Source organism: Culex quinquefasciatus, chromosome 3 (genome assembly GCF_015732765.1).
Source record: "Culex quinquefasciatus strain JHB chromosome 3, VPISU_Cqui_1.0_pri_paternal, whole genome shotgun sequence".
Classification (NCBI taxonomy): domain Eukaryota; kingdom Metazoa; phylum Arthropoda; class Insecta; order Diptera; family Culicidae; genus Culex; species Culex quinquefasciatus.
This window is the reverse complement of record NC_051863.1, coordinates 117,757,128-117,782,201: the sequence shown is the minus strand read 5'-3', so window position 1 is coordinate 117,782,201 and position 25,074 is coordinate 117,757,128. Positions and strand designations below refer to the sequence as shown.

At 38.2% G+C, this 25,074-nt stretch overlaps 1 protein-coding gene across 1 annotated transcript in view; it reads left to right on the top strand.

Annotated features, from left to right (window-relative positions):
- LOC6035621 overlaps positions 1–25,074 on the top strand; it is a 720,799-nt gene that overhangs the window by 301,547 nt on the left and 394,178 nt on the right.

The window sequence follows — 25,074 nt, the reverse complement described above, 5'->3', positions numbered from 1 at the left end:
GCTACACTTCAATTTGAACAAGGACAGCAGTCTTTAGATAGTTTAAAACACATAAAAAATGTGTTCTTCGATGTGCTTTGGAATTAAATTGAACCAGAATTCTGAATAAATTTATTTTATTTTTCATTTATATAATATAACATTTATATAATACAAAAGCTTATATAATTTCAAAAAGTTTTAAAAAAACAAGAAATAAAATTATACCAAGCAACGTAACACTTTGGATAAGTTTAAAATTTTATGTTTTATATTTAAAAACAAATTTTAAAAATTATCTTTAAGTCACTACCAACCAACTACCAACTGAGGATAATTTGGACAGCAGTCTATTCAAATTATTCGCTCAGGAGATTTTAGAGCAATAAATTTGGAAATCGGTGTACTAATTGTTTTGATCTGTTCCTGTTGTAATTGAAATCAATCAAAACAATTAGAACATTATTCAAAAACAAATTAGCTAAAACTGCTGTCTTAATTCGTTACTTTTGTCCTGATTTGCTCCAGATTCTGGTTTATGATGAAAAAGTTAAATCTTTTTTTAATAAATAAAATTTAGTAGAAAATATCTAAGCCGCATAGCATTTTGAGGATCTGTAAACAAAAATTTGAACAATTTTCCCTGCCAAATTAATGCTGTTATATGCCGAATACAAATTTTAATGCTTTAAAATGCTTATCGATTACTAATTTCTACAACCAAATCTGAATTTCTAGACCAAAATTTGATATGTTTTCAATTTTGGGAATTCCCGGGACAAAATATAAAAAATCCCGGGATTCGGGAATTCCCGGTTTTGGAAAAATCCCGGGATTTTTGTCCCGGGAATTCCCGGGATGGACGCACTAGAAGAATCATTTCTGAATGAGTTAGCCATGATGATTTGTAAGAATGTTTAGATGATCCTTAAATTAAGCAGAACTTGATTTGATCAAATCTGTAATTTCTGCGACCGAAAACATCGTTCCACCTTTTTCAAAACAACTGCCTCCATTGATTTTTTGGAGATTTTTTTTACACGCAAAAAAAAATGTTGTAACGATGTTTTTGATCGCAAAAATTACAGATTTGATCAAATTAAGTTCGACAAAGTTTTAGAATTATCTAGACATCCTAACAAATCACTGGAAAAAAGAATCGTCTTGATTGCGTGAGTTATGCCTGAGAACCAGCGAGTTGAAGTTAACAGATCTAGAGTGAACAAAAAAGTGTATATTTTTTTTGTAAAATTTCTTAATTTGATAGCGCTATTTAGTTTAATTTTTTTAAATTTTCAGTAAATAAAAAAAATCAGATTAAAAAAACGAGCTTCTCAGGTTTATATTTTTCAGATACCGGGAAAGGAAAAATCTATGAATCGATTCATGATTTTTGGTAAAAGATTCAACCAACAATTTTTTGTTTATTAAGGGTGCACAGCAACCAAGTAAGTCTTTGGCTACTTTTTTCAAAAAAAAAAAAAACAAACTTACGGACTCAATCCTGCAACAATCTGATAGTTTTGAAGATACTAAAATGTGTGTAACAGAAATCTTGGAGCCAAAGCTCTGGTTGATGTGCACCGTTAAGAACAAATTATGTATCTTGTGTCTTCGGCAAAGTTTAAAGTTGTGTTGACGTCAGTAAAAAGAATGGTTGGAACTTGAAAAAATAACCAATTTTGTATTACCTATATAAAAAAATAGGTGGTGAACCGAAAAAAGCAACTTTAGAGCGTGGACAAAAAAAAACTTCAGGAATGTACAAACATAGACACAATTTTCAATTCATTTTGGGGCCATAATTGTTGTTAACGATTGGTTTACCCTGGGTGATGAATAGAGACAATGCGTTATGTGATTTTCGAATGATCCCATCTTCAAAGTAGGAGGCTGTTCAAGCACAAGCATGACTTTTTTCTTTCTGGTAAATAAGATGTTTTTTTGTTAGTAGTATGTGTTTTATTTTATCTAGTTTTTGTCATTTTTTGCTGGAAAATTGTGTGTGTTTTCATGTTTCGAACGGTTGGAAGATGTTTTTTTCTTTTTACGGGTGACGAAAAACTGCGGCAAGAGTGACATTCTGCGAAGTCATGGATAAAATTCCTGGCTGATTAAAATCATAATCATAAAAAATTACGATCTCACCTTAAATTTTCTTAAGATTTCTAGACTTCAACTCCAGGATCTCAAAAGCCACGCATTTTTTATTCGTGCATAATAAAAAACACACACAACTTTCAATGATCGATAGCAATAGAGGAGAAACAACTCACGACAAAATTTTGAGGCTAGGAATTTGACAGGTATGATTTTCATAAAGTATTCGCCTCCTTTTCTCTCCCACAGAAAACCTGGGAACGAGGTAGCTGTCAAACTAAGCCAAAATGTTAAAGTCACTCACAAAATGAACTTTGAGTGATTTGAGTTAATTTCTGACGTCACGATTTTCTCCTCTATAGAGCTGAAAAGCAACTCGCGACAAAATTTTGAGGCTAGGAATTTTGACAGGTATGATTTTCATAAAGTATTCGCCTCTTTTTCTCTCTCACAGAAAACTGGGGACAATGTAGCTGTCAAACTAGGCCAAAATGTTGAAGTCACTCACAAAATGAACTTTGAGTGATTTGAGTTCATTTCTGACGTTACGATTTTCTCCTCTATAAGGCAAGAAAACCGTGACGTAGCAAATGAACTCAAAGAACTCAGTATTCATTTTGTGAGTGCCATTTGAGTGGTTTGACAGGTGTCAAATCGGGACTAAGCATTTTTTTTTTTGAATTTGAATTTGCTTCCGATTGCGCGAAACGTCATAACCCGAGTTTTTGTTCGTTTTAGTGCCCGTGTGCTTGTCCGTGCTTCTGGTCGTGTTCGTATACGTGCACCTGACCACGTAGGTGCCTGTTCCTGGTAGTTCCCGTGGCCGTGCACAAGGCCGTGTCCTTGTCCGGACTCCTGCCCGTCTTCGTGCCCGTGCTTCTGGCCGTTTTCGTGTCCGTGGCCGTGTCCTTGCCGTGTTCCTGGCCGTGTTTGTGTCCATGCGAAACGGAACAACCGGATCAATATTATAATTTCAAGTCCCGGAACTGACACCTGTCAAAAAAGTTCATTCGGTTGTTTACCTTTGAGGTTAAGTTCCGAGCTTTTCTCCTTTATTCACCCTTACCAAAAATCATGATTTTTTGTGTTCCAAATCCCAATTTTCATACGATTTTTTCAGTTCAACCCATTTAAAAAAATTTATGGTTTTAGTACCTGAACTCAAAAAATCGTATGAAAAGTGGGATTTGGAACTCAAAAAATCATGATTTTGGAAAGGGTGTAGGCAAGAAAACCGTGACGTAGCAAATAAACTCAAAGAACTCAGTATTCATTTTGTGAGTGCCATTTGAGTGGTTTGACAGGTGTCAAATCGGGACTTAGCATTTTTTTTAATTTGAATTTTCTTCCGATTGCGCGAAATGTCATAACCCGAGTTTTTTTTTCGTATTAGTGCCCGTGTGCTTGTCCGTGCTTCTGGCTGTGTTCGTGTACGTGCACCTGACCACGTAGTTGCCTGTTCCTGGTCGTTCCCGTGGCCGTGCTCTAGGCTGTGTCCTTGTCCGGACTCCTGCCCGTGTTCGTGCCCGTGCTTCTGGCCGTTTTCGTGTCCCTGGCCGTGTAGGTGCCTGTTCCTGGCCATTCCCGAGGCCGTGTTCCTGGTCGTGTTTGTGTCCATGAGAATCGGAACAACCGGAACAAAATTATAATTTTAAATGCCCGGAAGTCCCGGAACTGACACCTGTCAAAAAAGTTCATTCGGTTGTTTATCTTTGAGGTTATGTTCCGAGCTTTTTTCCTTTATACTCTCTACTTTTGGCGAACAGTAAATTGGTTCCACTTTGACAGTTCAAAATTGAGGCCGTTTTGCGAACCACTGTTCAGCACCTAAGAGTATGAAAAAATGTGAAAAATTAAAAAAATAATTTGTCAGTAATAAATTAATGCAGTGATTTCATGCTGAACTGAACAAATGTTATAAATAAAAGGTTTTAATTACTTTTTCAAAAATATCCTAGGATTTAAAAAAATCCCCATTTTCCAGGAAACTCATAATCCGAATTCCAAACTCAGAGTTTTTCCAGCAGGCACACTTTTTGTGCAAATATTGCGCCTTGCAGCAATTTCTAGAGTTTTGTGTCAATCGTGCTAGGCCTAGATTTTTTCATCACACTGCTTTGCAGGACTGAGAACTGTCAACTTTGCGCACTTTGCACCTAAGTAGAGTGCTGCGGGATTATTTTCATCACAGTTGGCAAACTGAATTTCTATCACACCATCAAAACAAAACAAGTGCAATGCATCGACTTCTGACCCCAATCTAGTCACCAAGCTGTGGTGGCCGTGGCAGTTAAGTCTTGAGATGGTCTGTTAAAGGATCTTGAATCGATTCTTGTAGTTGACACTTTTGGATTTTTTTTACGGGTTATTTTTTCTAATAAGCTCGAGGCCATAATTATATCGGCCATCTTGTAACCGTTGGTCACAGTTCTTGAACGAACCTTTACTTTTTAACATAATTCCTCAACCAACAATACTACACCCTACACTAGCAGCGAAGGGATTTGCGTACCACTGCAATTAAGACAGGCTCGACAGCGCTGCGTCGAAACTGCATCAAAGATGGATTGGATTGGAAAATGGTGGAGTTTCCTTTCGGAAAAGATTAGAAGGAGAAGTGGAATTTTATCACCGATTGCAAAGATCGGAATCTTTGCTATTCAGCTGTCTGTGTGGTTAGTCAAGTGTCCCAGTGTCAGTCCCGTTTTCGTACTGGTCACGCTCTGCATCCCGGAAAAGGAAGTGCCCCGGCAGAAGTCAATAATCCGCAGGACCTCGGCAACCCACGGTTTTTGGTCGGTCTAGGCTTGTGAGTGCGTAGGGGCCATTGCCTGCATCAAAACGTCCACCATACATTTCACCTCTGGCGGACCATCTTCATCTCTGGCGTGGACCATCTTCACCTCTGGCGCGGAACGCGCCATCATCGTCAAGGAGGTTCCTCTCTCGGTTCAACCGGATCAGCCAGGTGCTGGGTTGGCCGATACCGTCAGTGAGAGAAGACGCCTAGCCGCGCGGAAGCCCAGCAACACCCGCTCGACTTCCGGCAGCGGAATCCTGCCCGAAGCAGCAACAACAGCCATCAGCCGTTTTTTGACTCCAAAGATCCTCCGTAAGCCAAGATGCCGGCGCAACACCACTGCATCTCGGCACCAAAGACCGCGATTCCACAGTCGGAACAAATCGGAACACACTTTCTCTGGGCTGGACGAGCTATCTGAACTTCCAAAAATAAATGAATTAACAGCCTGCCATAGCAACGGATATCATCGTCATCACTGTGAAGAAAAATCACTGTGATGAAAAAATACTGTGATGAAAATAATTGCGCAAGACTCTAGTAAAGTGCAAAACGCGCAATATTACGAAAATTTTATTTCATGTTTTTGGCTTCTCTTTTTGATTGATCCCAGACATACTAGATATGATTTTAAATGCAGGAAAATGCATTTCAAATTGTTTTCAATTCGTTGGACTTCTACTTCCTTTAAAATTTTTAAGTTAAAAAAAAATGTTTTCCCCCTGATTTTTCGGACCGATTTTTAATGGGAGGGGGTGACATAAACTTTGAAAAATATTTGCATTGGCCTTATTTATTTAAAAAAAGCATTCTAGTCTTGTTTCAAATTTTGTTTTTTAAGACCACAAACTGAATCATCATTTGAAAAATCTGTCAAAATATTGATTAAAAATCTGGAAAATTCTGGCAGACGTAAATCTAACAATTCTGAATGGTGAAGGGGAGGGTGGATATAAATTAATAAAAAGGTTTGTAGAATTAGACGGTTTTACAGATTTTATGGCCTTAAAATATTTAATAAAAATGTTCTTTGAGACAAACGCATTCTATTTTTTTTTTAATTTAAATAAAATTCGTTAATCTTGCTCGAGAAATTGTTTAAAATGAACATAAAGAGAAAAATCTGGCAAAATTTGGCAATATCTGGCATAGAGAAGAGTAAAGCTTTATTCTGGCTGACAATTGAAAAATCTGGCGTTCCCAGATTTATCTGGAAACCTGGCAACCCTGTCTGTCACCTACTCTGACTATGATTTTGACATTGACTTTGGCTTTTTTGTTAGACATTTTTCTGAATGCGTGAACTTTGTTTTTATTTTATTTTGTGATGACCATATTTTGCATAATATCAGATCAAAAATACGTTAAAAATTAATTGCGTTTGTGTCGAAACCAAAACCTTACAATTAACCAGTCAAATAATGCCCCAACTTTAACCCCATTGCGAAATGTAAGCCACTTTTTCACTCCAAAGCCTACATTTCCCCTCTCATCGCTTAAGCTTTCTCAAGTGCAAACAAAAACTGTTAAATCACAACTCGAAAACAAACCATTCACCACCACTTATTGTGTTCACCACCACTTGGAGCCGCGCGGTCCCTTGTTTAACCCCGGCAATGTAAATGATGTTACGAAATGTGCCGCCACTAAAAGCTTCTGTTCCAGTGTTGCCGGCTTCTGAACAGGAGGACTTCAGAAAAGGCCCCTTATCTGCCGCTCTGCTAGTCCCGCGAACTTTGAACATTTTCCGGAGCAGATAAAAAAAACACTCCGGCCAAACAGATTTTCCATCGCCATTGTTTTGCATACGGACAGCAGCAGCATTCCGGGGTAGCTAACAGTCACCTGAAGTCTAGCGGGGGTCCACCGTCACCATCAGGAGCCCGGGAAGAATCGTGACAAGCTGGGAAAACGCTGGGTCTTCCTGAATTACGACGACGAGCTTTTGCTTTCGCCCTTTGGCGGCTCAAACAATAAGAATTTCGCTTTCAGAGTTGCGCGCCGTAGAACTCGATCGATTACATCACCTAGAGGGGGGTTGGCGTTGTGGTCACTTGTCACAATTTAGTTTTTTTCAGGAAACAATTTTTGATAAACCATTAGTAATCCTGAAAGTATAATAAGATGATTTTTTTCTGAAAACTCATCAAAAATATTTTTTTAGGTTTGTGAATGAATTCGACAAAAACAATGAATATTTGGCAACACTGCCTAATGTTGTTCCATGCACTTTGAAGTTTCATATTGTAAATTTTGCAGAAAACGACTTCCAGAGATGATATCGAATGGCCTTAATAAAAAAAAAATCATAAAAATTTAAAAACTGGCAACCCTGTCCAAAAATAGCACCTTTCCAAAGAGATTTCTAGAACTTATTCAAGAAAGATATATTTGAGTGAATATTTTCCCCCCAAAATGGTCTTTGTGACAAATAAGCACCCAAGTGACGCCGGCACGGCGCTGAATCACGCAGTTGACTTTTCAGCAGCAAGCTGGAGTGTGTCCTGAGGGTAGAAGTGCTGCCCGCGCGAGAGAGTTCGAGTCCAGGAAGCCTTTTTTTCGGCAAAAGGTTAGTTCTCACAGCGCGCGGGTGCCAAATTTGCATAAAACCTGCACTAATCTATTTCTCTATTTTTTGTGGCTGCCGTTGGACGACTTCAAAATGTTGGGAATAACTGAGGCAGCTCGAGCAGTCAGTGGTGCCAGCAGGGGGTTTGACTCGTTTTTGAGCGGTTGCCGGGAAAATTGGACAGGACGGCGAGAGCAATAAATGGATAGCAGTCACCACGAATTATGCTAATTTTCTGTTGATAGCCAATACTGTGGGCCTTTTCGGGGGGAAAGATCAGCTGGGTGTCCCGGCTCTAGCAGGCGGATTAATCGACTCGGTTTAGGTCATGCTTCTGTGAGGGGTAGTGCATTACAGGGCAGGAGTGTGGTTAGTCGCACGTCACCTGGTTGATGACCAGCTGATCAACAGGTTTGTTTTGAAAGAAACATTTTTCAAATTTAATGCCAAATATCTCAAACTAATTCTAATGTTAGGATAACATTAAAATCAATTAAAAGAACAGAATATTTTGAAGAAGTCAGAGTCAGAGTCAGAGTCAGAGTCAGAGTCAGAGTCAGAGTCAGAGTCAGAGTCAGAGTCAGAGTCAGAGTCAGAGTCAGAGTCAGAGTCAGAGTCAGAGTCAGAGTCAGAGTCAGAGTCAGAGTCAGAGTCAGAGTCAAAGTCAGAGTCAGAGTCAGAGTCAGAGTCAGCGTTAGCGTCAGAGTTAGAAAACATTGCAGCGCCGTATAACCAACTATTTTTGATAGTTTTATTGGTGGAACCACGACTGCGTAGCATGTAAACGCGCTGTTACCAAAATGCCAAACTTTTCAGATGCTTATTTCTACGAGTTGTTCAGGCAAATGAACACCTAGCCACGTAGTCTTATCTGGAATTGCCTCTCACCAACTCTCTGCTTTGTGGTGCTAATTTTGCGTGTTTGCAATCCAGCCAGAGAAGTGTTTATACCATAAGATGCGATAAGGCTGGCCCCACTGCGGTAGTCGTAAACTATCACTAATATTACGGGCATGGGAAAGAGAGTAACACAAGTGAGTACTATTATTATATATTTCTGGTTGAGAAGGCATAGCGATATTTGTCCGTAATTTCGATTAAATATGTTTACAATCTGAACAAATTTTTATTTTGAACAAAAATGTTTAAAGTAAAATAGCTACGTTATTAAATAAAAAATAAATCATGTATGATCAAATTACAAGAAACCCAATATTTACTCCTCATTGCATAACGACCCAGCAACGACAACAACCTGTTCTAGGAGCTCGTACCAAACGGTCCTTTGAGGAGGGAAAAACGGTTCCGATAAGCGAACCAATGCGCCATAGATCACTCCTGCTGGTTTTGTTTGTTTTATGGTAGCACACATGCTGGGCCACACGTCCGCTCTGGTCCGGACGTATATACCGTTCCGTAATAAACAATCCACCTTTGGGGTCTCGGGGACATATCGCCATCATGAATCAAAAGCTCTCCGCCAGGACCGACGACGACGCCGACCAATATGGGAAGGATTTCGCAAAATAAAATAAAAAAAAACGGTGCAGACATAGTCTGGGAAAAATGAAACTTTGGAGCCTGCTATCGAGGTGTCTCCGTTGTGCTATGCAAACACATGTTGCTTTAAAAAAAATAAAAGTTGATTTTGTTTTGTTAAAAGCCTTATTGTCGCTGACTCTGACGCTGACGCTGACTCTGACTCTGACTCTTACGCTGACGCTGACTCTGACTCTGACTCTGACTCTGACTCTGACTCTGACTCTGACTCTGACTCTGACTCTGACTCTGACTCTGACTCTGACTCTGACTCTGACTCTGACTCTGACTCTGACTCTGACTCTGACTCTGACTCTGACTCTGACTCTGACTCTGACTCTGACTCTGACTCTGACTCTGACTCTGACTCTGACTCTGACTCTGACTCTGACTCTGACTCTGACTCTGACTCTGACTCTGACTCTGACTCTGACTCTGACTCTGACTCTGACTCTGACTCTGACTCTGACTCTGACTCTGACTCTGACTCTGACTCTGACTCTGACTCTGACTCTGACTCTGACTCTGACTCTGACTCTGACTCTGACTCTGACTCTGACTCTGACTCTGACTCTGACTCTGACTCTGACTCTGACTCTGACTCTGACTCTGACTCTGACTCTGACTCTGACTCTGACTCTGACTCTGACTCTGACTCTGACTCTGACTCTGACTCTGACTCTGACTCTGACTCTGACTCTGACTCTGACTCTGACTCTGATTCTGATTCTGACTCTGATTCTGACTCTGATTCTAACTCTGATTCTAACTCTGACTCTGATTCTAACTCTGACTCTGACTCTGACTCTGACTTTGACACTTGAACACTCGAGTAACACCTGAGCCAAGAAAGCACTGCAAGGACGATATCAATATGGTTAGCTGACCTGACCGCCACCGTTTGGTCCGCTGTGGGTTGCCTCTGTTTATGGCCAGAAACAATAGAGAGAGGGAGCGAACCCCATACGGCTCCTGGGGGTCTCCGCCGGTGAGTCAGGCCAGCGCTGAAGTTATGATGGGAAAATTTATATTTGTACGCGCGGCAAATAAAAAAAAATAATAACGCGCCACAGATTAGGCAGATGCCGAGGAATTCGCTGCAAACGTTCGCGGTAGACGACGACCAGAAGGGGGTGGCCACACATCATTGTGGGAGATCGAATTCAATTCGAAGGAAATGAAAAGTTCGCTTGAACTGCTGGCTGGCTGGTTAAGGTGACATACCGAACCATGTTGAGGCAGCCAACTCCATACTGGGAAGAATGAAAACGAAATCCGATGTGAACTTCTGGATGCTGGCTTTGGGTTGGGAATGGGAGTTGGAGTTTGTTGACCTTGGAGCTGTGCTCAATTTTTGCAACATTGTTTCAAACTGCAACTTTGTTGAATCATGTTTCCCAAATAATCAAATCTCCGAAATCCCAACGGCTTTTTCATTCCGTAGAAAAGGAAGCACTTCATAACTCTACATTATTAGTGTGGTTTGGCCAGGTCAACCAACTCCATACGGAACATCCACAAACTGCCGCCCTGCTGTGCAAACCTGTAACTTAGATCAAATTCCCAAAACGGTGATAGTTGAACCCGATTTGGAGGCAGAAAACAAATCTCCGGCCTAATTGAGACATTAAAAAGGGGGGAACTTTGCATCGGGAACAGGTTGCGTTTCCGATCTAACCGATGTCTTAATTATGCTAATCAGGTTAACTTACGGTCCCAATTAGGGTCGAATCATTTGTTTTGGGTGTTGGAATGGATTAGTGGTCTACGCGTTAACCATTTAGACGGGCCATTAGTTCCAATTATCGTCGGCCAGAAGGTCGGTCACCGCGTCAATTGATTGACCAGGTAGGAGGTGCATCATTACCGGACGACCTCTCTCTCTCTGTGCTGACTGCAGAAGGAAGCGGATCATTTTAATTTTCCTCTTTTTCCCTCCCCTTTTACCACGTAATTAATTCATTTGCATACCAATATTTCCAATTTCTCCGCGGCTCTCCATTCTGCGATGAATTATGGTGCGTGTTTTGTCTCTCACAGAGAGGTGATTTAATTGATTTTTTCAAATAAAAATTTCCGTCTTTCCCAACTTGATTGATCGCCATCGATTTGAAGCTTCAACGCTTCTGATGCCGACGTTGGAACGGTCAAAGTCGAAAAGGCGAATTTTGATGAAAGCTTCGACCGACCGGTGATTTATTCGCTGGAATGCCTTGGAAGAAGATATCTCCGTTTGCTGAATGATCGCGAGAGTCAAATGGCTATGATTTGCTTAATATGATTAAGCGATACGATTGTTTTGATGAATGCAATTCTTTCTCTTTCTTGGGGGGGTTCCGATTCAGGGCGGAACGGCCCTGACGGTTCAAGGTCTAGGCTGGTACAGTGGAACTGGTCATCATTTTTTTTTCTACCCTTGACGGATGGTTATCAATTAACCCGAGTGACCCCGTTTGGACGGTGGAGAAATGGCTTCCGGATTGTCGATGGTTAGCTGCATTTTGAACAATTCGAAGAAATTACGATTCGAACTTAGGTTTGGGTCATTTTACGTCAATGAAGTAAAAGTTTGACCTTCACTGATTTTAACTTACCGAGAGTTGAGTTGAGTTGAGTTGAGTTGAGTTGAGTTGAGTTGAGTTGAGTTGAGTTGAGTTGAGTTGAGTTGAGTTGAGTTGAGTTGAGTTGAGTTGAGTTGAGTTGAGTTGCGTTGAGTTGAGTTGAGTTGAGTTGAGTTGAGTTGAGTTGAGTTGAGTTGAGTTGAGTTGAGTTGAGTTGAGTTGAGTTGAGTTGAGTTGAGTTGAGTTGAGTTGAGTTGAGTTGAGTTGAGTTGAGTTGAGTTGAGTTGCTTGAGTTGAGTTGAGTTGAGCTTGAGTTGAGCTGAGTTGAGTTGAGTTGAGTTGAGTTGAGTTGAGTTGAGTTGAGTTGAGTTGAGTTGAGCTTGAGTTGAGTTGAGTTGAGTTGAGTTGAGTTGAGTTGAGTTGAGTTGAGTTGAGTTGAGTTGAGTTGAGTTGAGTTGAGTTGAGTTGAGTTGAGTTGAGTTGAGTTGAGTTGAGTTGAGTTGAGTTGAGTTGAGTTGAGTTGAGTTGAGTTGCTTGAGTTGAGTTGAGTTGAGTTGAGTTGAGTTGAGTTGAGTTGAGTTGAGTTGAGTTGAGTTGAGTTGAGTTGAGTTGAGTTGAGTTGAGTTGAGTTGAGTTGAGTTGAGTTGAGTTGAGTTGAGTTGAGTTGAGAGATGAGTTGAGTTGAGTTGAGTTGAGTTGAGTTGAGTTGAGTTGAGTTGAGCTTGAGTTGAGTTGAGTTGAGTTGAGTTGAGTTGAGTTGAGTTGAGTTGAGTTGAGTTGAGTTGAGTTGAGTTGAGTTGAGTTGAGTTGAGTTGAGTTGAGTTGAGTTGAGTTGAGTTGAGTTGAGTTGAGTTGAGTTGAGTTGAGTTGAGTTGAGTTGAGTTGAGTTGAGTTGAGTTGAGTTGAGTTGAGTTGAGTTGAGTTGAGTTGAGTTGAGCTTGAGTTGAGTTGAGTTGAGTTGAGTTGAGTTGAGTTGAGTTGAGTTGAGTTGAGTTGAGTTGAGTTGAGTTGAGTTGAGTTGAGTTGAGTTGAGTTGAGTTGAGTTGAGTGGAGTTGAGTTGAGTTGAGTTGAGTTGAGTTGAGTTGAGTTGAGTTGAGTTGAGTTGAGTTTGAATAAACTGTTTTTTGCTCATCCTTAGTTAAAATGAAAACATCGATTTCCTATCGATTCTTGAAATCAATTTCGCATCCACACCGGGTTGAAATTATATTCTTCAGTCTCAACCGATTCTCAACTGTCAGCGTTTTAGTTCTGTAGCTTCAGGTTCACCAAAACAAACAACCCAACTCTAGTCCCACGGCAAAGCTCAAGATCTCAACCCGACCATGTGTCTCAACTCTGGTGAGGATTAGTCCCCAAGCAACTGGCTGAAACTAGACGCCATCCCACAAATTGTTTTTATTATGACTATGGTGACTTTGACTGCGCGACTGACAACTTAATCCTTTTCTGTGGTAGCGAAAAGGCTCACCACGTGGTGCTCTTAACCCTTAATAATCTCATATTTATTGGTTTAAATTTATTGATATAGGAAAAAATACTTTAAAATGAAAATAAACAAAACAAAAATTCACCTGAAACACAAAATTCAAAAATAGAGTCAAGGGTTACCATCCAAGACACGTGGGTTACCTCTTGAACGCACATGCGTTCATTTATCCCGAAAGAGACCCCTTGGAGCACCCTCAAAACCAACGCAATTAGGCTAAGCCGTACTGCACCGAGTGGCACCAGGTGACTTCTCTGGAGGTAGTAGCTCGGGCACGACCACCGGCCAAGACCCAAGTTACGCACACGTGTGTGTGGTGCACGTTTGAGAAATTGTTTTGACGTGACCCATTTTCCGACATCGTCGCCTGGCCTGTGTGTTTTGTTTACTAACGTTCACTTTTGTTTTTTCTTTCTCTCGCTCTCTTTCCAGGTAAGGCTTTGTGGACCGTCAGAACGCTTGTGTAAACAAGATGAGAATTAATGAAAAATGCATGGTTTGCGCAGCGTCTGCGTGGCGCGGTGAGTTCACACAGGGTAAATAAAGAAGTTGATTTTTGTGTTTTATTCATTGTTTTACTTTTGGAAATATTTTTGTTAAAATGATAAAGGAAAACTATATAAATGGACGAAAATGGATTAAAAAGATTGAATAAGCAGTTTATCCTGCTCATTCACAGACGTGAGCAGGATAAACTGTTAATTTACAAATCCACTTTGGACTTATGACAAAAATCTAATCAAATTGTTCGCTCTACAGCATTACCTTGGCGTTCCCTATTGCTGCATTTCTACTCGAAACTAGGTGTGATTTGTAATACTTTTTGTTTAAATTTTGTAAATTGGGCTTAAAAATTTCAAATTTAGGTTTTTTTTGCTACTAAGTGAAAACTACGTTTTAACACAGGCCTGCAATGTACGGCCCGCGGGCTGGATCCAACCCGTGAAGCCATTTTATCCGGCCCGCGATAGCTTTTTAAAGCCACTTTGGACTGTTCCTAAAATATTGAATAAATGAGTTGAGTATTAATTTCTTTTTTGAGCATGAGCATGAGCATGAGCATGGTTGACTGCCAATGAGCTGCTACTCCGTTATTGACGGATCAGCTGAAGTTAAACAATGAATCAAAAATTATCAGTGGGAGCCAACGATCCGTTCACTGTTTAACCTCTGAAGATCTCTACTTTATTAGTCAATACCGGCGCCCTCCCAAAAAGCCTGCAGTTCAACGAAAGGGAGGAATGTTAGTCCGATAGTTGAAGTTGCAGACTCATCAAGCACATAGATTTTCGCTATATTCTTGTTGATACCGCTTGAGACCGTTGAATCCACAGCATCTCCTTCAAGCATCACGTGATTAATTTTTTTTTGGGTTAGTAGGATAAGGTATTGGCTTTTCGATGCCTCCCGAGCTACGACGCTACGGGGAGGACTTTCATAACAGACCCGTCGGCGAGCCTTCCGAGCAACGATGCTATGCTATGAGAAAGTGTGACATTGCGTGTTATAAGTATAGGGAAAGCGTGACAAAGGGGGGGGAGGGGGGGTAAATTTTGGATGATTTTAGCGTGACGTACTTTATGGATGAAGCCTTGCTGGTATTCCTATCCAGTTTGCATAAGCGAGCACAGAGGCATCGATTTTTCAATTGATGTTTTCAGAATTAATCAATTTATTGAAAAATGGCATAAGAAAACAAAAAAAAAACATTTCGTGGGAATTATATGAAAAATATGCTGACTTTTTCGCTGAAATTGTACAAAAAGACACTAAATAAAAATGACTTACAGTTTTTACTGCATCAACCTCAAATTGAAGTTTATGAACTTAAATAAAATTGATATTTTAATTAACGAGTAAGCCAAAAAAAAATTTTTTTTTCAGTAAAATTGGTGATAAAAAAAAATCATAAAATTCAACAGTTTGTAGAAACTTGAAGAATAACAAATTGAAAACAATTTAATATGTTTTTCCTTCACTTTTAAAATATTTGGATAAAAACGCAAAAAGTGTTTTTTTGCCTTCCTCACTGAGGTAAGGCTATAATCCTGCTCTCAAATTGAACTTTTTATTTAAAGCTCGAAAACCCACCATGATGTGTACATATCGACTCAAAATCGAAAACTGAACAAATGTCTGTGTGTATGTGTGTGTGTATGTGTGTGTGTATGTGTGTGTGTATGTGACCAATAATGTCACGCAGTTTTCTCAGCACTGGCTGAACCGATTTTGACCAAACCAGTTGCATTCGACTTGGTTTAGGGTCCCATACGGTGCTATTGAATTGTTTGAAGTTTCGATAAGTAGTTCAAAAGTTATGTATAAAAATGTGTTTTCGCATATTTTTGGAAGTTGAATAAATGGCAGTAAACTGAACCAAACATCATCATTATATACATCGTTGAATAGGTAATTGAAAGACCTTTCCAACGAGTCTAAAACATTGAAGATCTGGCAACCCTGTCTCGAGTTCTGACCACTTTAGTGATATTTATGTACTTTTTTGTAGCCGGATCTCACTTAAATGTATGTAAACAATGTCCGGATCTATCATCCGACCAATCGTTGGTTAGGTAATCGAAAGACCTTTCCAACGAGTCTAAAACATTGAAGATCTGGCAACCATGTCTCGAGTTCTGACCACTTTAGTGATATTTATGTACTTTTTTGTAGCCGGATCTCACTTAAATGTATGTAAACAATGTCCGGATCCATCATCCAACCCATCGTTGGTTAGGTAATCGAAAGACCTTTCCAACGAGTCTAAAACATTGAAGATCTGGCAACCCTGTCTCGAGTTCTGACCACTTTAGTGATATTTATGTACTTTTTTGTAGCCGGATCTCACTTAAATGTATGTAAACAATGTCCGGATCCATCATCCGACCCAGCGTTGGTTAGGTAATCGGAAGACCTTTTCAACGAGTCTAAAACATTGAAGATCTGGCAACCCTGTCTCGAGTTCTGATCACATTAGTGATATTTATGTACTTTTTTGTAGCCGGATCTCACTTAAATGTATGTAAACAATGTCCGGATCTATCATCCGACCAATCGTTGGTTAGGTAATCGAAAGACCTTTTCAACGAGTCTAAAACATTGAAGATCTGGCAACCCTGTCTCGAGTTCTGACCACTTTAGTGATATTTATGTACTTTTTTGTAGCCGGATCTCGCTTAAATGTATGTAAACAATGTCCGGATCCATCATCCGACCCAGCGTTGGTTAGGTAATCGAAAGACCTTTCCAACGAGTCTAAAACATTGAAGATCTGGCAACCCTGTCTCGAGTTCTGACCACTTTAGTGATATTTATGTACTTTTTTGTAGCCGGATCTCACTTAAATGTATGTAAACAATGTCCGGATCCATCATCCGACCCAGCGTTGGTTAGGTAATCGAAAGACCTTTCCAACGAGTCTAAAACATTGAAGATCTGGCAACCCTGTCTCGAGTTCTGACCACTTTAGTGATATTTATGTACTTTTTTGTAGCCGGATCTCACTTAAATGTATGTAAACAATGTCCGGATCCATCATCCGACCCAGCGTTGGTTAGGTAATCGAAAGACCTCACCAACGAGTCTAAAACATTGAAGATCTGGCAACCCTGTCTCGAGTTCTGACCACTTTAGTGATATTTATGTACTTTTTTGTAGCCGGATCTCACTTAAATGTATGTAAACAATGTCCGGATCCATCATCCGACCCATCGTTGGTTAGGTAATCGAAAGACCTCACCAACGAGTCTAAAATATTGAAGATCAGGTAACCCTGCCTCAAGCTATGACCACCTAAGATGCCACTTATGAGCCCTTGAGTAATATGTGTGTTTTTTGTATTCCGAAACTTAACGAAATTAGACAAAATTTGTGTCCAAACCCATTTTTGGAAAAAAGTGAGGAAGGCACCAACCACATAGGTGGATTAAGTTAGTTTTTTTTTGTAAAGAAGATTCTAATCAAATTTTGGTTTCAATAAATTTTAAAATGCCTCGTTTTTTTAATCTTGTTGTATCTCCGGTTCCCGGGAATTATCGGATAAAAATATATCCCGGTTCCCGGGAATTCCCGAAATTTAAGTGAAAGAGTATTTTTTCTTAACATGTTGTAAAAATTTACAGATAAATAAAATAAATAAAATGAAAGAACATAATTTGATTACATTCAATTCAATTTACTCTTACTATTGAACTAATCAGCTTTTCTTAAAATTTCAAGTCAAGTTTTATTTAATGTAATATAGTTTTTTGAATTTTTGAATTTTTCTTGATTATTTGTTGGCAATCGAAATTTATCATATTTTAGAATGATGTATTAGATTTTTTAAAAGTTTTTTCAAGAAAATATGGATTATGATATTTTAAAACAATGTAAGGGGTTAGTTTTCGTAAAGATCAAAATTGAGGGTTTTTAACGTTTTTTTTTTCAACAAGACCAAATGAAATGAAAATTTAATTGGTATCATTAAATATCACAAAAAAGATTGTTTGAAGCCAACAATTTATTTATTCTATGAAACTGGTCAGAGAGAGAAATTCAAAAACAGTTTATGGTTGCGGAACATGAATTTATTTCCAAACACCAAGATGTGAAAAAAAAAACATTTCCCGGGAATTTTGTAACCCCGGGAAAATGGACGCTTTATCTTGTTTTGTTTAGGAAATTAAACTTAAAAAAAATGAAACAGCCAATGAAATTTTCAATGATTTTATAAAGTTAATGATGTCAAGGTATTTGATTGCGATTGACAGAAACAATTACTATACAATAGTATACCATTCCAAGTTAAAACAGATCACACAGTTATCTTTATACGTCTTTCTTAAAATAAATATATATAAATTTCAACACTGTTTTCTAACTATGTTTACTTATCAACTTCCGGCCCGCCACTGCTTCAGAAAAATCAGATCTGGCCCGCATAGCTAAACGGTTGGGCACCCCTGTTTTAACAGAATTCATTTAGGCCGTTGCAAATATTTTTTGAAGTTTATGTCCTTCGACTCTGACCATAGTCGAGGGGGGAGGGTTGAAGAAATAAAAAAGTGTAGAAATTGAAATCACGAGCCATATGAATGAAAAAGAAAAATTAAAATCCATTATACAACTGTTCAGTTGTTTTGGAATCATTAAAAGCGAGTTTTTCACCAATGTGTAACAGGTCCTATCGAGGTGCTTCGATTTGGATGAAACTTTCAGCGTTTGTTTGTCTATACATGAGATGAACTCATGCCAAATATGAGCCCTCTACGACAAGGGGAAGTGGGGTAAAACGGGCTTTGAAGTTTGAGATCGAAAAAACATAAAAAATCTTAAAATTGCTCGCATTTCCGTAAAACTCTTATATGCATTCGAAAGGTCTTTTGAAGCACTTTAAAATGTGCCATAGACATCCAGGATTGGTTTGACTTTTCTCATAGCTTTTGCCAATTATTGTAAAAAATGGATTTTTTTAAAACCCTAATATCTTTTTGCAACAGCCTCCAACACCCATACTCCCATGGGTCAAAAGATAGGTTTTTTTTTTTTTTTTTTTAATTTATATTTATTCAAATTTCTTTTCCATGTACATTCATTCAGTTAAAATATTATTGAGTGTCCAATCACAAACGATGACTTTTCACCTCAATTTTAAATACTAGCAACTTTCATTTATTCATGAAATATTGTAGCTTTCGCTATTCAGTGATTTCAAATGTAGGAGGTCCTACATGTACAAAAGGGAAAAGGGATACCTTAAAACTAACTTATAAACTATATAAAGAGCGGATCAATGCAGCTGAAGACTGCAATGATTTTTGTCGAAATGCATCAATTATCTTATTGGACATAACATCCAAAGTGTCAACTTCGGCTAATTGATGAAGTTCACTGGTGCTGAACCAGGGAGGAAGTTTCAGAATCATTTTCAGAATTTTGTTCTGAATCCTCTGAAGTTTTTTCTTCCTGGTTAAGCAACAGCTTGTCCAGATCGGCACAGCATAAAGCATGGCAGGTCTGAAAATTTGTTTATAAATTAACAGTTTATTCTTGAGACAAAGTCTAGAATTCCTGTTTATAAGTGGATACAAACATTTAATATATTTGTTACATTTAACCTGGATACTTTCAATGTGATCCTTGTAAGTAAGGTTTTGTCAAAACCAAGTCCAAGATATTTCACTTGATCCTCCCACTTTAAATTTACCTCATTCATCTTTATAATGTGATGACTTTTGGTTTAAGAAAATCAGCCCTTGGTTTGTGAGGGAAAATAATAAGTTGAGTTTTTGCAGCATTTGGAGTAATTTTCCATTCTTTCAAATAAGAATTGAAAATATCCAAGCTTTTTTGTAATCTTCTTGTGATGACACGAAGGCTTCTGCCTTTGGCGGAGATGCTTGTATCATCAGCAAAAAGTGATTTCTGACATCCTGGGGGCAAATCAGGCAAGTCAGAAGTAAAAATATTGTATAAAATTGGACCCAAAATGCTTCCTTGAGGGACGCCAGCACGTACAGGTAGTTGATCAGATTTGCTATTCTGATAACATACCTGCAGAGTACGATCCGTCAAATAATTTTGAATAATTTTCACGATATAAATCGGAAAATTAAACCTTTTCAATTTCGCAATCAAACCTTTATGCCAAACACTGTCAAATGCTTTTTCTATGTCTAGAAGAGCAGCGCCAGTAGAATAGCCCTCAGATTTGTTGCTTCGAATTAAATTTGAAACTCTCAACAACTGATGAGTAGTTGAATGCCCAAGGCGAAATCCAAACTGCTCATCAGCGAAAATTGAATTTTCATTAATGTGCGTCATCATTCTATTAAGAATTATTCTTTCGAATAATTTACTAATAGATGAAAGCAAACTAATGGGCCGATAGCTTGAGGCTTCAGCAGGATTTTTATCCGGTTTCAAAATCGGAATTACTTTGGCATTTTTCCAACTACTGGGAAAATATGCCAAATCAAAACATTTGTTGAAAATTTTGACCAAGCAACTTAAAGTTGCTTCTGGTAATTTTTAATTAAAATGTAAAAAATGCCATCCTCACCAGGGGCTTTCATATTTTTAAATTTTTTGATAATAGATTTTATTTCATTCAGATCCGTATTAAAAACTTCATCTGATGAAAATTCTTGTTCAACAATATTCTGAAATTCTATTGAAATTTGATTTTCAATAGGACTCAAAACATTCAAGTTGAAATTATGAGCACTCTCAAACTGCTGAGCAAGTTTTTGAGCTTTTTCCCCATTAGTTAATAGAATATTATCACCATCTTTTAAAGAAGGGATGGGTTTTGAGGTTTCTTAAGAACCTTTGAAAGTTTCCAAAAGGTTTGGAATAAGGTTTAATTTGTTCGACATCTCTTGCGAACTTTTCATTTCGCAGGAGAGTGAATCTGTGGTCAATAACCTTTTGCAAATCTTTTGAATTCGCTTCAGTGCAGGATCACGAGAACGTTGATACTGTCTTCGGCGAACATTTTTCAGACGAATCAGAAGCTGAAGATCGTCATCAATAATGGGAGAATCAAATTTGACTTGGACTTTAGGAATAGCAATATTCCTAGCATCCAAAATTGCATTAGTTAAAGATTCCAAGGCTGAATCAATATCAGCTTTGGTTTCTAAAACAAAATCATGATTTAAATTATTCTCAATATGATGCTGATACCTGTCCCAATTAGCTTTGTGGTAATTAAACACAGAACTATTGGGTCTGGTAACTGCTTCATGAGAAAGTGAAAAAGTTACTGGGAGGTGATCAGAATCAAAATCAGCATGAGTCACTAAAGGACCACAATACTGACTTTGATTTGTCAAAACCAAATCAATTGTTGATGGATTTCTAACAGAAGAAAAGCAAGTTGGCCCATTCGGGTATAAAACCGAATAAAGACCAGAAGTGCAATCTCTGAATAGAATTTTACCATTGGAATTTACTTTTGAATTATTCCAAGATTGGTGTTTGGCATTAAAATCACCGATGATCAAAAATCGAGATCTATGCCGAGTAAGTTTATTCAAATCCCCTTTGAAATAATTTTTATTTTCCCCAGTGCATTGGAATGGCAAATATGCAGCTGCAATCATAATTTTCCCAAAAGAAGTTTCAAGTTCAATGCCCAAACTTTCAATAACTTTTAACTTAAAGTCACGTAACGTGCTATAAGTCATACTACGGTGGATAACTATTGCAACTCCACCGCCATTTCGATTCATTCGGTTATTAGTTATAACTTTATAATCTGGATCACTTTTCAAATAAGTGCCAGTTTTTAAAATGTTTCGGTTATAACAGCAACATGCACGTTATGAACTCGTAAAAGTTGAAAAATTCATTTTCTTTCGCTTTTAAAGAGCGAGCATTAAAATTCATAATATTGATGGAATTACTTAGATCCATGATTAAACTTCAGGGTAAGAACAACATCATTCGCAAATTTTAATCCAATCTGGATTGCTTCCATCATGGATGTAGCATTACTCATTGTTTGAATCAAACCAAACAGTGAGTTTTGCAAAAAGTCATTTTTCAAACGTAACATCGCCGAGATCAGAAGATCCCAAAGCGTTGCCAGCAGAAAAATTTTCAAATGAGATTTGAGGTACCTGCCCAATTTCAGAAAGATTGGTAGAGGATTTAAAATTCGTGGATGAACCCGAACCCGAAACGACGTTAGCATAAGAAATGCCATTGTTGTTACCTAACTTTTCCACGGTAGGGGTATTTCTAGAATTGTTCGAGTGAGACAGCACGAACGTTTGATTTAAAGATGCAGGTACAACCTGACTTTGAGAAAATTTCGGTTTGGATTTCGGCTGATGCTTAGCACGAGAATCCAAAACCTTTTTCTGATGGGGCAATCCCAAAATTTGATTTGTGATTTCCACCACAATTTGCACATTTAAATTGGGTGACTTCTTTCACGGGACAATTGTCCTTGTCGTGAGAAGAATCCCCGCAAACCATGCATTTTGGAACCATGGCGCAATGATCAGTACCGTGACCGAATGCCTGGCAACGCCGGCACTGGGTCAGATTCTGGCCATTACCGCCATGTTTCTTAAAATGCTCCCACTTTACCCGTACATGGAACAAAAACTGAACTTTGTCCAAAAGTTTCAAATTGTTGATTTCATTTCTGTTGAAATGAATCAGATAAAATTGTGAAGTCAAACCAAAGCGAGAAATATTCCCGTTTGATTTTTTCTTCATTGGTATTACTTGGGATGGGGCAAAGCCAAGCAACACCTTAAGTTCGTTTTTGATCTCATCCACCGACAAGTCGTTGGAGAGACCTTTCAAGACCGCCTTGAATGGCCGAGCATTCTTGGTCTCATACGTGTAGAAATTGTGTTTGTGGTTTTCAAATAACCAACAAAAGTTTGGTGATCTTGTAAAGATTCCGTCAACAAGCGACATTCTCCTCTTCGACCAAGCTGGAACGAAACTTTCAAATTGCAAGTTTCCTTGCAATTCTTCAGTTGCGTTCGAAAGCTGGCCAAATCGGAGACGGAAGTCACTACAATTGGCGGAGCCTTTACTCGTTTCTCGACGGCAGAAGGCTCAGTACGAGGAGAAGGTTCCTTGTCATCAGTTTCGGATAAAACACCGAAACTGTTTGTCAATGGAATTGGAGGATTGACCTCACATTCAGAATCAGAATCAGACCTCAGAAGAGGCTGTTTTCTTTTTCTGTTTCCGTTAGCCGGTTTAGCGTTCAAACGCTTCACCGACGTAACGATCAAATCTTCAGAAGATTTGCGTTTACCTTTGTTTTGACGCATTTTGCAAGCAAAGTTCTCTTAAAAGATGGCTTCGTTTGTAAAATACAACAAAATTTCAGGTGGGGTTAGTCTTGAAAAGACTGTTTAGAATTTGGGAAAATAACTCAGGTAGTCTTTAAAAAGACTGTGAATTTTGTTTTGAAATAACTCTGAGCTTAGGTAGTAAAAAATACCGCAGCTCTAGTGTCCGTTCACCACGAAGGTTCGCAAGACACTGGGTCAAAAGATAGGTAATTTCATGGACTATAAGCCTACGGTATTAGCTTTTTGGCCAATCGCAGTTTTTCTCGTAGTTTTTCGATTTTTCTAGAACAAACATTTTACAACGTTAGTTTTTGCCCTATAGGCCGCCATAGCGGCACTTTTAGGTCTCAATTTTATCATATTCGGAATCCTCGGACAAGTTAGAAGGGATTTCCGGTAATTCAGTTGCCCACTCTTCGATTTGCGTGAAACTTTGTCTATGGGTAACTTTGTCTGAGGTCCGTTTTTGATATCTCGTGACGGAGGGGCACGACCCCTTCCATTTTGAACATGTGAAAAAGGAGGTGTTTTTCAATAATTTGCAGCCTGAAACGGTGATGAGATAGAAATTTGGTGTCAAAGGGACTTTTATGTAAATTAGACGCCCGATTTGATGGCGAATTCCGAATAAACGTATTTTTCATCGAAAAAACACTAAAAAGTTTTAAAATTCTCCCATTTTCCGTTACTCGACTGTAAAAAAATTTGGAACATGTTATTTTATGGGAAATTTAATGTACTTTTCGAATCTACATTGACCCAGAAGGGTCATTTTTTCATTCAGAACAAATTTTTTCATTTTAAAATTTCGTGTTTTTTCTAACTTTGCAGGGTTATTTTTTAGAGTGTAACAATGTTCTACAAAAATGTAGAACAGACAATTACAAAAAATTTGATATATAGACATAAAGGGTTTGCTTATAAACATCACGAGTTATCGCGATTTTACGAAAAAAAGTTTTGAAAAAGTTGGTCGTCATCGATCTTGGCCGTTCATAGTCGCCCACGACAGACACGGACGACGAAACGAAGAAAAACGCAAAAAGTAACTTTTCCAAAACTTTTTTTTTCGTAAAATCGCGATAACTCGTGATGTTTATAAGCAAACCCCTTATGTCTATATATCAATTTTTTTGTAATTGTCTGCTCTACAACTTTGTAGAACATTGTTACACTCTAAAAAATAACCCTGCAAAGTTAGAAAAACACGAAATTTTAAAATGAAAATTTTTGTTCTAAATGAAAAAATTACCCTTCTGGGTCAATGTGGATTCGAAAAGAACATTAAATTTCCCATAAAATAACATGTTCCAAAAATTTTTACAGTCAAGTAACGGAAAATAGGAGAATTTTTAAAACTTTTTTAGTGTTTTTTTGGATGAAAAATACGTTTTTTCGGAATTCTGAGTACGCCATCAAATCGGGCGTCTAATTTTACATAAAAGTCCCTTTGACACCAAATTTCTATCTAATCACCGTTTTAGGCTGCAAATTTTTGAAAAACACCTCTTTTTTCGCATGTTCAAAAATGGAAGGGGTCGTACCGCCCCTCCGTCACGCGATATCAAAAAACGGACCTCGGTTTCGTGATCAGGGACAAAAGTTACCCCTAAGGACAAAGTTTCACGCAAATCGAAGAGGGGTCGGGGCAACTGCTGTGTGAGTTGGCGGAGAATTACCCATAGAAGAAATAAATAAAAAAAAAAGCAGCAAATGCATTTGAAATATGCAAAAAAATCAGTGAGTAAAATTTAAAAAAAAAGCTGCAGCAAATCTTGTCAAACTGATAACTAATTTAAAATATACTGAACAACAAAACAAACAAACACAGTTTAAAATTTCTAATAAATTTCTTTCACGTTGAGCGAATCTATGTTTATCATTAAATAACTTTTTACTTATGTTTACATTTTTTCTAACATTTTTTGAAACTATAACATTAGAATTTCACTTAATTTTCGTCTTGAACTAAAATTTGCAATAGTCTAGAAGGGAAGAATAAGAAGACCCCCTGTTAACTGTTCGTAAAGATAAGGTAAAATTTTTGCAATGTTTGGTTCTGAGTTATTCATAAATCAGCCTTAATTTGAACAAATTTATGTTCACAAGTTCCATTCCTCTGCAAACGAATTTGGCTCACTAAAACATGGTTATTTTATTTGTTGAAAACTTTTAGCTACATACCATACCAAATTTATCCTTATTCAAGTAAAGATTATTAAAGGAA